Source organism: Fukomys damarensis, unplaced genomic scaffold (genome assembly GCF_012274545.1).
Source record: "Fukomys damarensis isolate Sample0158 unplaced genomic scaffold, DMR_v1.0_HiC HiC_scaffold_28, whole genome shotgun sequence".
Lineage (NCBI taxonomy): Eukaryota > Metazoa > Chordata > Mammalia > Rodentia > Bathyergidae > Fukomys > Fukomys damarensis.
The window spans coordinates 8633832-8651434 of NW_022900940.1; the positions used below are offsets into that span (position 1 = coordinate 8633832).

Consider the following 17603-nt stretch of genomic DNA (forward strand, 5'->3'; position numbering starts at 1 on the left):
TGAAGAAGCAGGGATGTGAAGGAGCAGAGGGCATAGAGGGTTCCCTCTCCCTCTTCCCTCTCCCCCTCTCCCTACCCCTCTTCCTCTCCCTGTCTCTCTCTCTGTCTGTGTCTCCCCACTGTTTTTATTTAAAGTATAACATACTATCCTATGCTTGTTGTTGCCCCCAAAGACCTTCAGTGCATCAGGATACAGAAGAGGAAGACAGTGATGATGATAATCCTGACTCAGGAGAGGCCTTATTTGTACCTTAATTCTTACCAGAAAAAAAGTTTAAAAAGAAAATAGATAGTTGTAAACATAAAAATAGAAAAAATTATAGAATAAAGATATAAAGAAGGAAAATAATTCTGTACAATTGTAGTATTTATGTTTTAAACTAAGTGTTAATACAAAAGTCAGAAGTTTAAAATGCTATTTATAAGTTTGTAAAGGAATCATAGTAAGCTAAAGTTCATTTATTACTGAGGAAAAATACTTCATAAAAATTTAGCATAGCCAAAAAAAAAAAAAAAGAAAAAAAGAAAAAAGATCGGCGTGGCCTAAGAGTGCAGCATCTCCAAAGTCTGCAGCAGTGCACTGTGAGCCCCAGGCCTTTGCTTGCACTCCGCACTCACTCACCGACTCTCCTGGAGCAACTCCCAGGTCCAGAATTTCCATTCAACATAAGTGCCCCATGTATGTATAACATTTTTCATCTTTTATACCATATTTTTGCTGCGTCTCTCTCCTATGTTTAGATTCACAGGTACTAAACCATTGTGCTAAAATTGCCCACAGTATAAAGGATCATAATGTGCTGTGCAGGTGTTAGCCTTGAACCAACAGTCTGTACCATTGTTCCTCAGATGTGTAGTGAGATAAACCCTCGAACATGTGTAGATACACCCTGGGTTGTGTGCACAAGGACAAAATCACCCAATGACACATTTTTCAGAATACAACCTGTCACTATGTGACATGACTGAACTATGATCTGCTTTGTTTCTCCTTATCACTCCTGGTGAGAGAATATTTGTATTTTTGTTTCTTAGCAGGAACATTGAAAACCTAGTTTAAGAAGTAAATATTTGAAAGTACAAAGAATCTTATAAAAGATGCAAGACTCTTATTTGTTATCAAATGAAAAATAAAAGGAGAAGAAAATTGTGCATCAGAGAAGAGACATTAAATCTCCACAGGGCCAGAAGAGGATATTTCTTCCATGACTACTTTAAACTAACCATGGTTTAAGCATCATTTGTATGGCCTAAAAGGCCTGTAGGAAGAGAAATTCAGTACCCATCTGTTAACATCACGCTGTTGTTAAGGACCAAAGAGAAAGGTGCACAATAATAGTCATTTCAGTCCAGAACACTTCCAGACGTGGAATGCTTACATTCGTGGCACCACCATGAGGATAGTGAAGAACTAATGTTCCAAGTCTGGGAAAGTTCTAAGTTACAGGAATCTTACTGATCTCCTTATATATATCTCAACCATGTATATCTCTGTCATACACTTGACTTTGTTCATGGCCACAAGAGAAATGCCTACAGGTGACACAACTTGTCAAGCGAGACAGACGTGCTCTCCAATGGCCACATCTTACCAGCCATTAATCAATTTAGGCATTTAAAAAGAATTGGGGTTCCATAGTCATAGAGTCCTTTTTCCCTAGAGTTCTGCCTTTCAACATCTAAATTGTATCAAATAATTAAATTTGTTTTTTAGGAAAAGTAAACAGTGCCAGCCAAATAGTCCTATCTGCATGCAAAGTGAAGCCCCTAGTTCATGAAACCAATGAGAGAAGGCAGGGCCCCAAATGAAGTCTTTTCTTTCAATGCTAGGTCACCTATGTGATTTTGATACAGGCCTTTAACATTTTTAAGTAATAATTTTTACCCAACATTTTAAGTAATATTTAAGTAATAGAATCTGTCAAGCTTCCCTTCACTGTAGTAAAAAGATTATTTTCTCAGTATTTCCAGGACACCATTGAAGGTTTGTTTTTAATTGTTCTGAACATTTTAATTCCTTTTGGATAGGAACTAGAAATATGCAAGTTCTTGGGCAAATAGTATAGACCTTTAATTCTTTCAAATTGGCATTATTGGGACTGAGTCTGAAAGAAGAGAAAAGGAAAAGGTAAAGTTCTCATTTCTTTGTGCCATTGAGGAGGTAGACATGAATGTTCAAATATTAGCTTACATCTGTTCAGAGATAAACATACCCATAATGCTGATAAATATAAAGACAAATATACATATGTAACCTTAAAATTATGATTCTGATTATTTAGTCTTGCTATAAATATATATATATAAAATATTTAAACTTCTGACAGAAATTATGTGCATGAATATTTTTATATACACAATATATGTACATTTCTGTGAATCTAGTTATTTTTACTAGCATATGTATGCTAGTAAGCACTTTTATTGTCTGCTTTTAAAATTGAGTACACAGTAATTTTAAAATCTAGAAAACTACTTAGTAAAGAATAAAATATAATTGAATAAGTATTAAGATTTATTTATGCTCTGTAAAATATGATTTGATATTTTTAGGAAAAGTCAAGAAGAAAGAAACCTACATTAATATTTTAATTCAACATTCATTATGTACTCAAAATAATGTTTTCATAAATATATTATTGTTTAAATCTTAAGCTAAAGTTGAGGGAAAGAAACAAATACAGAATCATTACCCATGTTGCTTAATGTAGGAAGATTGGCCTTTGTTAAGTGGAAGACACTCAATAAGAAATAATAAAGGTATGTTAGATTTCTCTACACTGTCTAGACATCCAAAGGAGACAAGGTGAAGGGAAAAGTGATTGTGGATGGCAAATTAGATGTGAATTTGCAGCCTGTGCTGCCAGTAAAAAAATTGCTGTGCTATTTGAGGTTGAAAAGTTAACATGTCATGAACCAGGAGAAGTAATTGCTTCTCTCCATTGTTGAGCAGACTGTACTTGGAATATCTTATTTGTTTCAGAAAATCATAAAACTAAAACTCTGAAATCATCCCAGTTTTAGAAAAGAAAAGTAAAATGTAGGATGAAATAAAGCCTTTGATGAAAATGAAAACCTGAATATGTTAAGTATACATAAATAAAATAACATATTAATAATATGCTCATTGGGAAAAGAAAAAAGTACTACAAGTGAAGGAACAAAGAAAAAAATTGAATACAAAAATCCTGATGAAAATGTACTCAGGAGAATCTATATCAATTTTGAAACAACTGTTTAGAAATTGTAGAGACATTTACAAGTTTTATTGGGCAATGTAGAATTTTTCTTTGGTAATTTACTTATTGACATTTTATATATTTCATTGAACTAAATTGAGTAAAAAGATTATACCCTCTTAGTACATTTATGGAGATAATTAAAAATGCCCTTTAGTTCTCTCAATATATATATAATTAAAATTGGTGCTTTTCTAGCATCAATGTTCTAGTTGAAGAAAGTGTGAGAAACAATAATTGTCATTGTAACTTAGTAATAATCAATAACTTCACAATAAAAATCAATGATCAAAATCTTCTATGTTGCTGCTCAAAATATTTTGAAGACACAGTGTTTGCTATACTGAAGTTTATATCCTACAATAATGGAACCACATCTAAGGAAACTTGAATATTAAGTAACATTAACTTCCAAAAATATGGACAACATAAACATCATCCTGGGAACTATAAACATGTGGCCCTCTGAGCTGTACAAATTTTATTGACCAGGGCCTCAAGCACCTTGAAATTCCATCTGATGCCTATGCTGAAACCTCATGTCTTATGGGCTGCTTTCAGTAAATGATTGAACATTAAGGGCGAAACTAAGTCAACCCGTTCTCAGGAAATATAAGCTTATGGCTGACTTTGCATGAAGGGTTCCCCATCTGTTTCTCCAAGTCTCCTTGGAGACCTCATGCTATTGAGAATGCTTCAGTGCACATTTTCCTCCTTCTTTAGGGTGAGAGTTACAGCATAGTTTGTCCATTTTTCCAGCCTTTCCCTGCTCCCACCCCATTTTCTACTTAAGTATTTCCCTTATTCCTTGAAAATTTAATCCCATTTTAATATCTGGAGTAATAAATTGCATTCTTTTAATTCTTTAAATTGCTCTGTTCAGACAGTGCCCAAGTGTTGGTAGTTAATCTTTCTGGAAATCAGCATTTTTATATTGAAATATTCTTTTGAAAGTTTAGTGAGTTTAGATCTAGATATTCAACTGACTACAGAATTGGCTAACTATAGAACAATTTAAAATTCAGAGGAAATAGAATGAGTAGCTGTTCTGGGGTATAAGAAAGATATGAGAAATTGCTAAGGAGAATAATTAGATGCAATGAAATTGACAGGCTCTGAGGAAAACATAATTCTAAGGTTATGAGAAAAATAATACTTGACAATATGAGCAGATTTAAGAGACATTTGGAACAATTTGTTATAAAATAAGAAAGTAAAGATTTTGCATCTATCAAAAATTTATGTACCTTAATTACTGGTTTATATTTCAGGAAATGAAATCAGTCTATGGAAGAGGCAACTGTACTTTCATGTTTATTGCCACACTATTCACAATAGTAAAGATATAGGATCACCTTGGGGTCTAAAGTGGGTGAATTGATAAAAAATGTGGTTTATATGCACAGTATTACATTATTCAGCCATAAGTTAGAAAATCCTAGAAAGATGAAACAGTGACATTATGTTAGCAAAATAAGTTAGACATAGAAGAAAAGGCAAGTACTTTCTGTTTTCACTTACTTGAAATCTAAGGAAGTCAGTGTCATAGAAGTAGAGACTAGAACAGTTGCTCCCGGCACTTTTAGGCCGTGATAGAAAGGCCTGAAGAGTGTACAGAAGTGGAGTTAGATAGGAATAATAACTTCTGATGTTTCACTGTACAACAGAGCAACTATGACTGACAACCTTTAATTTTATATTTCTAAGCAACTCCAAAAGAGGACTTTCAGTGTTCTCAACACAAAGAAATGATAAATGTTTGAGATTATGAATATATCAATAATTTTTTTAAAAGAGGATTTGAGATATAGCTCAGTGCAAAGGCCTCAGGTTCTATATCCAGTACCAAAGATTAAAACAAAAACAAAACAAAGCCTTAAAACAAAGACAAAAATCAAGTGATGAATACTAAACTGGAGGCAGCAATATTTCATTTTAACAAAAAGTACACAAAAAATATAATAAAATGTATGCAAAACAAATGATGTCACAGCAAAAGTCAAGAAATAATCAGGGAAAAATATCTTTAAAAGATTATCATTGACAACATGAAGAGATCAATACCAACTAGTAAAGAGCAAAAATGTACAAAACTGATGAATTATCATTTTAAAGAATAAAAATTTTTTGGGAGTATATTAAAATGCTTAACCTCACTAATAACCAATCACATAGAAATTATGATAACTGTAGGGCAAAATTACAGATTTAAAGGCATTTTTATCATGCAGTTTAACTTATGGGAGCATATAGAAAAATATTTGTTTATTCCCATGCTTGGTGAAGTCTTAAGTTAATATCCCTTGTTATAATACCATTTGCACTATGAATAGCTAATTCAGAGTTTCAAGAACCTGTTAAGATTGGGCAATCCTATTTTGGCTGTTACATATATATTTCAAATAATATTTTTGGTATGAAGTTATTTACAAAGGTGTTTATCACAGCACTGCTGATAGTACGTATATGCTCTCCAATAACCTGGGTATGTCTCAGTAAGAGAATGAACTAATAGATTATTTGTATTGATATTAGAGAGAGCTCTGATGCAGTTAAAATGAACCAAATTGAAATGTGATAACATGAATAAATAAATCTCAAAGCTCAATGAATTTTTTAAGTTGTAAAGTAATATGTACAAATTTTATTTATTTAAATTTTTGAACCATTAAATACCAAAACTTGTTTAATAAATTCTAATCTATAAAATAGTGATGTAAAATGCAGACCATGTGTGTGTGTGTGTGTGTGTGTGTGTGTGTGTGTGTGTATTACAAGTTTCAAAATACTGGTGATTTTTGTTGAGTTATATTCTTTGCTTTTTAAGTTATGTGCTGTTTAGTGTTTTAGTTTTTTTTTTTGTGGCCTGAATTTTGTGTTGGTGTTTTATTTATTTTTTTCCCCTTAAATTTATCGGTACATTTTAGGTATACAATACAGTTACATTCATCATTGGGATTTTGTACCTTTACATGATGTATCTTGGTTCTTATTTTTTTCCCCATTCCCCTGTCACCCTTACCTATTTACAAAGACTTTGTTAGGAGGAAAGGACTTATGGCAAAGTTTCTTTTAAATTATACATCATTTTTATATTATTGAAATATTTCATAATTTAGAAAAAAAGAAACAGTCATTGTTTTCTTTTTAAGCAAAATGTAGTCAGATATTAAAACATTTTAAAATTAAAAATATTAAAGTATTGCTATCTAAAAAGTCTACTGTTTTGAAATTTATGTTGATGATAGTAGCTTAAAATATGGTCCTTTTGTATAACTGAAGTTAAATACATGTTCTTTGAAGTACATTCAGAAAATACATATTACATCTTGGAAATAGGATACTTTTGAAGTAATTTGTATACAGATTTTAACATAGCTTGGAATTTTAAAAGATCTATTAAAGATATTTTTTCCCCAGTAAGTTTTCTTAGTACTGTCAAAATATGCACTTTTAAAAAACTTAGGTCCAGTGATTTAGCTCAGGGGTGCTGTAACCTGCCTTGCAAGCGCAAGGTCCTGAGTTTGATCCCTGTACAAACAACAACAACAACAACAACTTAGCATGTTGACAAAGATCTGACTCAGGGAAAATAGAGTACTGGTGAATAATTGCTATTCTGAGAAATACAGATGAGAACTATTGTATGCTTGATTTTTTAAAAATGAAAATTCTCTATATTTTAAAAGTAATTGTTAGGGAGATGATTTGTTAAAATCCTCGAAACATAAAGGTGTAGGGAAAGTGGGATGGGTAGGGGAAGATTAAAAAAGGGAAAAGAAAAAAATGTGAGATAATAAAAAGATGAAAATAAAGTGTAGATGGGAGGGGAGGAGGGGATGAAGGGAGGGCAGAGGTAAGGGGAAAAAATGAGAACCAAGACTTGTCATGTAGAGGTACAAGATCCCAACAATGAATGTAACTGTACTGTATCCCTAAAATGTACCAATAAACTCAATTAAAGCTGAAAAAAAATACTCAAAACAAATTTAAGGCTTTATAAACATACATTTTACTGAACATTTGCATCCCCAACTTAAAAGAATATTTTGTTTTGGCGCAAGGTGAAAGAAATCTAAAAGGTTAAGCACAGATTAGAGCCTTCCTTAAGAAATCAAACCAATAACAAGTGATTGACTCAATTTTTTTATTCTGCTCTATTTTTCTGTATATTCGATACATTCATAATTTTGAACATTTTAAATACTACTTTTGTATACAAAACTTGAGTTTAGCTCTTTGACAGTTAGTGGACTTCAGTGGAGCTAATTCGGAGTTTTGTCATCTTTGTTGCATTATTATATCTTTTCAGAAATAAGTGAATAAACAGGATGACTGAGAAGTCTTTACCATTCAGGATAAACAGAAAGGAAGTCACTGTTGTACTGCTAACACTCAAAATAGTGAGAGTTTCAAATCTTATTTTTCTTTTTTCCTTATATTTCAGACTGAAAACCTTCTCACATGTATTTTATTTATTTTTCATAGTGAGTTAGTATTTGTGTAGTTGTATGGGTTTGTTTTGTTTCCTATGCAAAGTTCTCACTCCTCTATGCTTCCATAATGGTCTGGGTGGTTCTAATATAGTATTTCTCAAATTGAATTATAATTATGTCTTTTTCCCCCCTTGGAAGACAGCTTTCTCACTAGCAGGCCATGTTTTGCACATTTTGTGTAGTAGATTTAATAAATTGACCATCATTTTGTAGATTACTCAATACTTGTAAAAAAATGAAAGGACGAATGATCCTTTTCTTTACAATAAATACCCATGCTTATTTCATGAGTGATATTTTCAGCACATTTTCCCTACTTCATTTTCTATTTCTTTTACTATAGCAATTTCTAAGGAGAAAATTCTTTTTCCCCGCTCTTGAAAGATGAAAGCTTGTTTGGAACACAAAATAAAATAAGGTCAAATGTATTCATATGACAGTGATTTTTTAAAATAGAATTTAGTGAAAAGCTATTATGTCCCAGCCTCTGTACCATATGGGAATATAATGAAGTCGAGGAAACTACCTCTGACGAGCAGAAAAGTTACATTATTTCTTGGTGTCACACTGGTATAGATAGTACAAGATTGATTCTGGGTCTGATTTTGGTTTAAAAACAATTGGCATTTTGCATTTTGTAATTGGCCATTCTAAATATAGGAAGTCTAGAAAGGATAAACTGAAATGTCTACTAAATATACTAAAAGTGCTACTTGGAAGTGAAGTGTGCATATCAGGAAGCCCGCCTTCCCTCTGTTCTTCTAATTTGGCCATTCAAATTCTGGACCCAGCTTGAATGAAGAACCTCGTATTTGTGAAGATCAATAATGAATTTTTAAGTTTCCTTTGCTTCACGTTGACTTGGAAAAATGGTTTGAGTTGCTTCTTTTATTATTTAGTCCAAGTTTGTCTTCCATTTTGCAGAGTGGTCCTTATAGTGTTTTAGTCCAAAATCACTTACATTTCCAGGTTCATCACTTATCATTTTTTTATTTTCCTGCTTTGCTTTGTGAGAAATTACTTGTTTTGGAGATAACACCTGTTAGACCCAGAAACCCCCATCACCATATGTGCCATTCTACTTGAACAGTGTTTTCCTAATCTTTAGGTGGGAATGTTGCCAAATTGCCAGAGTGCTTCTTTGTTTTCCTGCCACACATTAATTTAAATATTCATCACTGAAAAAGTGCAGTTCCTACCTAGCATTAGCTGACAAGAAATTGCTGCTACTTCTATTCAGTTATTATTATCATTATTTTCTTATTAAGGTAGAGTATTGACTGCAGCCACCCCTAGTCTCTGGAGTCAGAGAGCAGGGATCAGAATTACCCACTGGAAGCAGAGCTCAGTTCCTCACTTGCCTCAGTGGGACCCAGCTCCTGATAAACACTGGAGTCCCATGAATAAACCAGGAGGGCCTAGTAGACTGACCCTTGTGGTATCTGGCAGAACTGTGTGCTGGTGAGGTAGACTTCAGTTTCAGATGTTTCCACCTTTGCGGTGGGCCTGGAGTCTACTCACTTGCCTCCACAGACTGTGCAGGGCCCAGCCCCTATGAAACTTTATTGAAAATGCAGAGACTTCCTATAGAATAGGAGAGAACATTTCAAACTGGACCTCTGGCAAGAAGTTGATTTCCAAGGAACTTCTAAGGCTCAATTGCAAGCTGGCTGTGGTGACACAAGCCTGTAATCCCAGGCCTCTGAGAGGCTGAGCAGGACGGCAAGCCCAGCCGGGGGAACTGAGCAATTTAGGGAGACCCTGCCTTGAAATTGAAAAAAATATATTTAGAAATGACGGTGGGTGTAGCTCAGTGTGAAGGCTGTAGGTTAGATTCCCAGCACTCCAAAATAAATAAACAAAACTTAAAAATAAAAGACATTGGGTGTAGCTCAGTGTGAAGGCTGTAGGTTAGATTCCCAGCACTCCAAAATAAATAAACAAAAATTAAAAATAAAGGAAACACAAAATACTCATAATTTCAAAATGAGCTATAAATATGAAAGGGCTGATCAAAACAGAATATATTTAAATAAAGATTAATTACAGTAAAAGACATTATTATTAAACACCCTAAAATACCCCCCTTCATTTCAAACACATTTATCCAATTACATATGCCACTTTCTGAAGCAGTTTCGGAAGATGTCTTGCATGAGTGGCTTTACAAGGTGTGATAAAAAAAGATAGTGAATGCCACTGCCAAGTGCCATCCAACAGAAGGCAGGGTGTAAAAACGTTGCAGTGTGTCCTCATCTACCTTATTCACTGGATCGGGAATGTTGAGGCTTCGGGTTCTCCTCCAAAGTCAGAAGGACTTCAAGAGGTAAACATTTTGAGTCAATTCAGGACATCAAAGCAGCCTGGACAACACAAAGACAGGAAAAGAATTTAAGAACTGCTTCACAAAGTGTCAAGAATGATGATATAAGTGTATCTGACGGGAGGAGAAGTATTTTAAGGATTAATGACAACGTGTCTTTTGCTGTAATATAATTTTTAAATTCAAGCATTCACCAGAATCATTGCTCATACTTCATATAAATGTCCAATAGGCACTTGAGGAAACGCTCGACATAACTGAGAATAATGCAAGTTAAAACCATGAGGTATCGCCTCATCCCGGTACAAATGGCAGTTATCAAAAAGACTGAAGATAATGAGTGCTGGCAAGAATCCGGGGAAAGGGACCTGGCACACTGCTGGGGGCATGCAAATTAGCACAGCTATTGTGGAAAGCCGAACAGAAATTCCTAAACAAATTAAACACTTTTCATGATTCAGCCATCCCATTCCTAAGTATATGTCCAAAGAAAATTAAATCAGTATGTGGAAGGGCCATGCACATTTCTATGCTTATTGCAACATTATATAAAGACAAGTATTGGAAACCACCTACATGTCCATCAGCTGATGCGGAACAGGCAATGGAGAAGCCTTGCACAGGTGATGGAAAGGATGGGATTTGATTTGGGCTTGAAGGAAACAATACCTTGTCATTCGTGACCATTTGGATGGTATTGGAAAGCATTATGTGAAATGAAATAAGCCAGCCCAGAATGCCAAATACCACATGATCCCACTCACATTTGGCATAGAAGAAAGTTAACCTTTCTCATCAAAGAAGTTGAGAGTAGAATGGTGCTTACCACAGACCAAGGGGGTGTCGTTGCTTTAGGAGGGACGGTGAGAGACTGATCAGAGTTCTAAGATACAATTAGAACACAGTTCTGTTGTGCTATTGGACAGTCCAGGTGTCTATATATGACAGTAATGTGAAATATATTTCAAAATACAGTAAAAAGGGATTTTGAATGCTGTCATGACCAATTTAAAAACAGCATTTAAAGAGATGTGTATTTAACGTGATGAAACATACAATATACACATGCATCTAAACTTTTCATGGTATTCTATATGTATGACATTTTATGTATCTGTCTGAATAAATATAATAACTAGCCTTCAGTTCAGGAGTAGAACTGCTCCTTCATTGATGCAGCAGGATGGCATATTTCCATCAGTGATTTACCTATTTTTTTCCTCTGGTTTCTCACAGCACAAATGTGTTGCTGTTTTATATTTACTCAGAGTGCAGCAAGATCAAGGAGATGGGACCTTCTAAGATTCTATTCCCCTTGGGTACTTCTACCCCACAAAGGAGTGTTGCTGATTTTAAAGATATTGCTGCTGTTTTTCTCTACTCCTCTGCTTTAATTTTCCTCCCCTGCTGCTCTCAGTATTGAACAATAATCAATGTTTTCTGAGCTCCCACTGTCCTCTCACCTACCTTCCCTCTCAACAAAAAAGGAAAAGTTCTCTGAAGCCAATCTTGTTTTGTATTAAGTTCTCCCCCAAATTTGTGCAGTTGCATGTGGGTATCAAATGACATTTATATTTTTTCCTTGAAAAGGTACATTCAAAAGATTGATCATTTAAAATTAGCTTTTGCTGAAATGTTGCAGAAAGGGCTCAGTGATACTGTATTTGGTGTCTGTTCATGTAAATTAAAAATTTGAAATATATATAATCTCCCTATTTTTCTGATGAGGTGGGATGCAGAAGAGCAGAAAGGATCTTTTGAAGAGAATGTTCTACTATTTGACTGGGAGAGCGATTGCATGGATATACATATTTTATATAAATATTTGAAAAAGTCATCAAATCTGTAAGATCTATAGTCTAAAGTGAGAATCTACCATGGACCAACTTGTGTGTTCAAATCATTTTTTAATAAAGGAAAGTTCAGGGGCTGAGAGGATAGACTTTAATGCTAAACAAATAAAGGTGGAATCAAAATGTAGTAAAGTTTTTTGTTGTTGTTGTTGTTTTGATACCAGGGACCTTGCGCTGGTGAGGCAGGTGGCGGCACCATTGAGCAAAATCCTCAGCCCTGTAATAAGTGGTTTTAAGGACATGATGTGATTATTACCATCATCAGATAAAGTATATTTAAACTATTTTTGATAGGCTAAACTATATGGATCACTATGAATCAGGCAATCTACACACAATTAATTTCTCTATGATTCTGTGTATGTTCATTAGTAGGTCTGGTGGATGCAATGATTTGAATGTGCCTACTGGAGGTACAATTCCCAAGGTAAGGTATTAAAATAGAACCCTTAAGAGGTTATTAGGTGGCAAGGTCTAATGAATAGATTAACAGGTCATCACAGGATAGCCTTTGTTATAAAGACTAGCTCTCTGGAATGCTTTTTTTGTTTTTATTTTGTCTTGCCAAGTGATACCTATAACCATGTCATAGCCCAGCAGGAAGCCGCAATGCGAAGGAGACATCTTTAGCACCTCATTCTTGTACTTCCAGAACTGTGAACTCAACAAACTCTTTTCTTTATAAATTACCCAGTCTGCAGTAATCAGTTCTAGCAAAATAAAATGAACTAAGAGAATGGGTATATTGGATTGAGGGAAAATTCAAATTTTTTTCTCAGATAACATTTAGTTTACTAAAATTCAATCATTATTATGAATTTCCAGGGACATTTGTATATTTCCCTGAAAGATTATAATTCAGCGAGGAATAATTCATTCAAATTGAAGTAAAGAAAAGAGGGTCCTTTGGAGGAAGAAAAAAAATGAAGCAAGTCATTTTTCAATATATTTTAGCAGTTCTTAATAAATTAAAGGAAAACATACTATTGACAAGCATTTGGAAGATTAGATGAAAGTTTTTTAAACTCAGGAGATCGTAAAATCAATATAAAAGAAATATATTTATATATCTATACATATGTAAGAAATTGATGAGTTAGCAATATATTAATAACATAAAAGACAATTGGAAATATTAATTCTTTAAATTATGTACATATACTTGGTGAAAATAAAATTTAGTTTCAAATTATACACAAAAAGTGTGTCTCTATAGAAGCCATTTGAGGATGGAGCACGAAGGTTTGATAAAGAGAATTCCTGATATATCCTCAGATAGCTTTTCCTCTCCATTATCAACTTATATTACCCTATGTCTCTCATTCCATTTTTAATCCACAATCCTATTTCTTTGGGCAGAATTATCTCTGGTTTGAAATATAGTTGGGTAATTTATTTTCATTAAAATATTTCAAGATATTTTCACAACATTCCAGGAACTAAGTAAAAACCACATATCAGAAATGATGGCAGGGGAAGAGAACAAGACAAAATTAAAAAATTATTTTGTGAGCTAAATTTTTATAAATAAGGAATGAAACCCAAAGTTTGATTTATTTGCATAACCTTTCAATTCATTTGAATATGATAACATTATTTTAGGAATCATCTAAGAAACCTGTTAGACTGTAGTAATTCTTTGCACATAGCATGGTATCATTCATGTATTGTTCTTTTGTTATATATATATATATTTTTTTATTGTTTGAGACAGGGTCTCACTACGTAGTTGAGACTGACCTGGAACTCACTATGTAGCCCAGGCTGATCTCGAACTCACAGTGATCCTCCTGCCTCAGCCTCCCAAGTGCTGGGATTACAGGCATGGGCCACCAAGCCTGGTTTTGTTATACATTTTTAATGTAATTTAAAAACAGCCTTCATTGTTAGAACTAATAAAGAGTACTCATCAGTGGTCTACATTGTCTTATCCTTCCTTGGTCCTTCAATTAGCCATTGACTATAGACATATAATCCATTTTATTCCTTACTCATTATTGTCATTAATATTCTCTTCTACTGCAGTTAGATTTATTCATCTATTTTGAGGCCATGTACTTATCTTAATCTTTAGTCCCTAGTGCAGACCACCATTATCAGTTTTCTTCTTCTTTGTCTTCTGGCTCCATGTTAGATGTGGAGTAAATTTTCTCCTATCTCTTAACTGGAACACAAATTCTTTAACTAACTCGTGATTTTTTTTTTTTCTGCTTCCAAGTATAACTGATGCAAAGAAGGAGGAAAAATGGTGTTCTTTTTCAGAGGTTTCAAGACTTTGTTAATATATTGTAATTATATTCATAATGTTTGTTAATAGGGGCAAAAATGAAATGAAAACAAAAACCAAATTATTGTTTTTTTAATAATATTGGAAACATCTGGGACTCTGATAAATTTGAGTTAATGTAGACTTAGAAGTTTGCTGGAGTTTCTTCTTTGGTAGCTCATTGAGTTGTTTCTCTTCCTGTAACCTAAATTAGTAACATCATTGTCCTTGCAAACTCTAGAGTTAGTTGAAATTACTATATTCAACTAATAATATATTAAATTTAAAATTAATATCCTAAAATGCTATACATTCTTTTAGAAGAACAGAATTGTGTTCAAGTCTCATTTAATTTTCAAGGTCAACTAAAAAATTACATACATCCAAGAAGGTCTGTACTCATTGTATTCATGCACCTACTACTCAAAATATAAAAAAAAATTTTGTGAGCTAGATTCTTATAGATAAGGAGTGAAAACCAAAGTTTGGGCTGCAAGTTTGATTTATTTGTATATCCTTTAAATTCATTTGAATATGTTATCATTATTCCAGGAATCATCGAAGAAATAGACCTGTTAGAATTATGTTTATCTTATAAAATTAGATATTGGTTTGATGCTAAATAAAGTCTCAAAGTAAAAGCTACATCTTATTTTCTGCTTAGAAACATCTTTAGGTCATTATGTTTTTTTTATCATTTCAGATGATACATGACTGTCAAATTTATTTCGAATCAATATGATTTACACGCACGATGATATACTTAATACATTTTAATGATTAGAAACTATATTCTGAAATATATACCACTAGGTATGTCCCAAATTCTATAGCTTTAACAATCTGCTAATTTTATGAAACATATGCTCATAAAACAACAATGTGACCCGTGGTTATTATTCTACAATTATTTTTCTTTCTTTCACATTTTTTTTTTAGCTTTGGTGCTAATATGAACAGATAATGATTAAGGTTATTCAGACTTCACAAACAAGTAAAAGGGTAACATTTCTGCTTTATTTTTCCAGCTCTTCTAATCTGTTCTTGAATTACAAAGCAACCAGTTTGACAAACATATTTATTCATGAGCATGTTGTTTTAGATTTTTCTGTTTTCTTCCTCTCTGTAGAGATAGCTTTGGGTGAAAGAATATCTGTTTAGCATGCAAACTCCTGGAGAGACTGTCACTTGAACCATCTTTCCATAGTTCCTAAAATGATGCCAAACTTTTAAGCTAGCTGAATACTTTTAATAATTGAATGTTATGTTAAAAATGTAAAAGCAAATAACCAATGTCTCTCCTTGGATGCAAGAGGAATAATAATTTATCAGTGACAGTAAACCTGGAATTTTATGCTAATTCCTTAAGATCGAATCCCTTTGTATCCTGGTGTGAATCATGTGAAGCAAAGTAAAACAATGCTGTTAAAAATCTCTAGAGTTTCTTCATACTGTCACTTTTTCTCGGTCTTATATCCCAGTAGACTTCTCTAGTCACTATCAAAAGTGAATCCTGACTTTGAAGACTGATGTTTCAAACAAGAATCTCATGAAATCTGTGGATCACGTGGCCAAGAATCTGTGCATAGACACACAACACTGAGCTGCAAAAAACTCCATTGTACCAGAGGCTAAGTTAATCAAAACTATGTGGGTGATGATGTTGTATGACCTTCCTTCCTTTCTTCCTTCCTCCCTCCCTCCCTCTCTCTTCTTTTGTTCCAATAATCCTTTGTTGTCTTCTGCAAAACCAACTATAAACTATGTGGGTGATGATGTTGTATGACCTTCCTTCCTTTCTTCCTTCCTCCCTCCCTCCCTCCCTCACTCCCTCCCTCTCTCTTCTTTTGTTCCAATAATCCTTTGTTGTCTTCTGCAAAACCAACTCAGTCCTTGCACTTTGTGGGGTGGTACTCAATCACTTGATCTATCTAGGTGATCATGCCCCGGGCTGAGCCTAAAGATGGCCTTTCACTTAATCCCTATTCCCTTTCTCCTCCATAGATGAGAGAGTCACAGTCTGTTTGACTAAGACTGTAGATTGTGGATGGCACATCCCCAAGAGACAGTTATATTATGTATCCTTGTTCCCTTTCTGCACATGCTCTGATCATGAGATAATCACATTCAGCCTAGGCTACTTATACCACGACCCCGCACTTCTACACTATAAATAAAGAGCGCACTGGACTCCTATCTGGACCCAGCTATCAAGAACAACCTTTGTCTCTTTGTTGTCTTTTTCTCATCTCCCACTGTTCTCCCCAGCGTGGGACCCTAGCTGTGTGTGTTGTGGCATGATCACATAACTCAGTCCTGGGCAATACATTGTGTCTCCTCTGCTGGCCACATGATTTATTTAATATAATAGTCATGTAGCCCAAATCAGGTAAATGACCACTTGGAGAATTTATAGAAATTTCCAGGAAATGACACTTTTGCAATGTTTTGATTTGTTAGTATAATTAAAATACGTTTGAGCATGCTGCAAATGACCATGTGGCATCTAAGATTAAGAAGAGAGAGAAACCAGGACAAAGCCAAGAAGAGGAAAAACAGAAACTGAGGGAGGTTGTCATTATTTGAGTCTCTAAACTGATAGTACTTACAAGATATCACTTAGAGCTTTTTATTAATAAGCACAAAGTCTCCCTTCTTGTGCATAGCCAATTTAATTTGGATTTCTGTTGTTTACAAATAAGAGTTCTGATCAAGGAACTCAGCTACTATGGAAGAAATGTGATTACATAGCAGGGGAATGAGTCTAACTTATTTATGTTGGCAAGAAATCTGTCTTGGGAAAAACCAATGGATTTCCTCTCCAAGCAGAAATGTAGTGCAGTTCTAACTAGAAAGGAAAAACCTAAATAGAAGATAGCTTTTGACTCTTAAAAGCTTGAAGAATACGAAATTTAATATATATTAATTGATTTATACAGCCATATTTAAAATCATTAATCTTCTGATTTCAGAATCTACTTGGATAAGTAAAAAATGAAAAATGAAGCTCACTTCTTGGCTTTTATACTATACTAATTTTCATTTAACTATGAGTATGGTGATTAAATTTTATCTAACTACTTAAAATAAATAAAAATGTCCAAAAGTCAGTACGAGTGCAAGCTGATATGATGTTCCCCTTAGAAAAATCAAATGGTAATTTAGTTTCAAACCACAGTTGTATTACTTATGTAGTACAGGAAAAAGTATCAGGAAGAGAGATGTATAGCCATCTCAAACTGTCCTGTCACAGACATCAAAGCTGGAACCGTGAAATGGCAGAATCAAATACAGAATGAGCATAGGCAGAAGAAAGGAACTCATAATTACAAAATGTGATGAAAATATATAGTGAATATTTAAAGTTAAAAAATCCTTATATAGTAAAAGCACACTGCTATTAATCTCTCTTAAAATATTTCCTCTC

The 17603-nt window shown here is 33.8% G+C and overlaps 1 long non-coding RNA gene across 1 annotated transcript in view; it reads left to right on the top strand.

Annotated features, from left to right (window-relative positions):
• LOC104866134 overlaps positions 1 to 15881 on the top strand; it is a 294086-nt gene extending 278205 nt beyond the window's left edge. Inside the window, exon 4 of the long non-coding RNA XR_004514669.1 lies at positions 15661 to 15881. This is a non-coding gene — a long non-coding RNA (uncharacterized LOC104866134). The remainder of the gene's footprint in view (positions 1 to 15660) is intronic.
• Positions 15882 to 17603: the final 1722 nt, after the last annotated feature.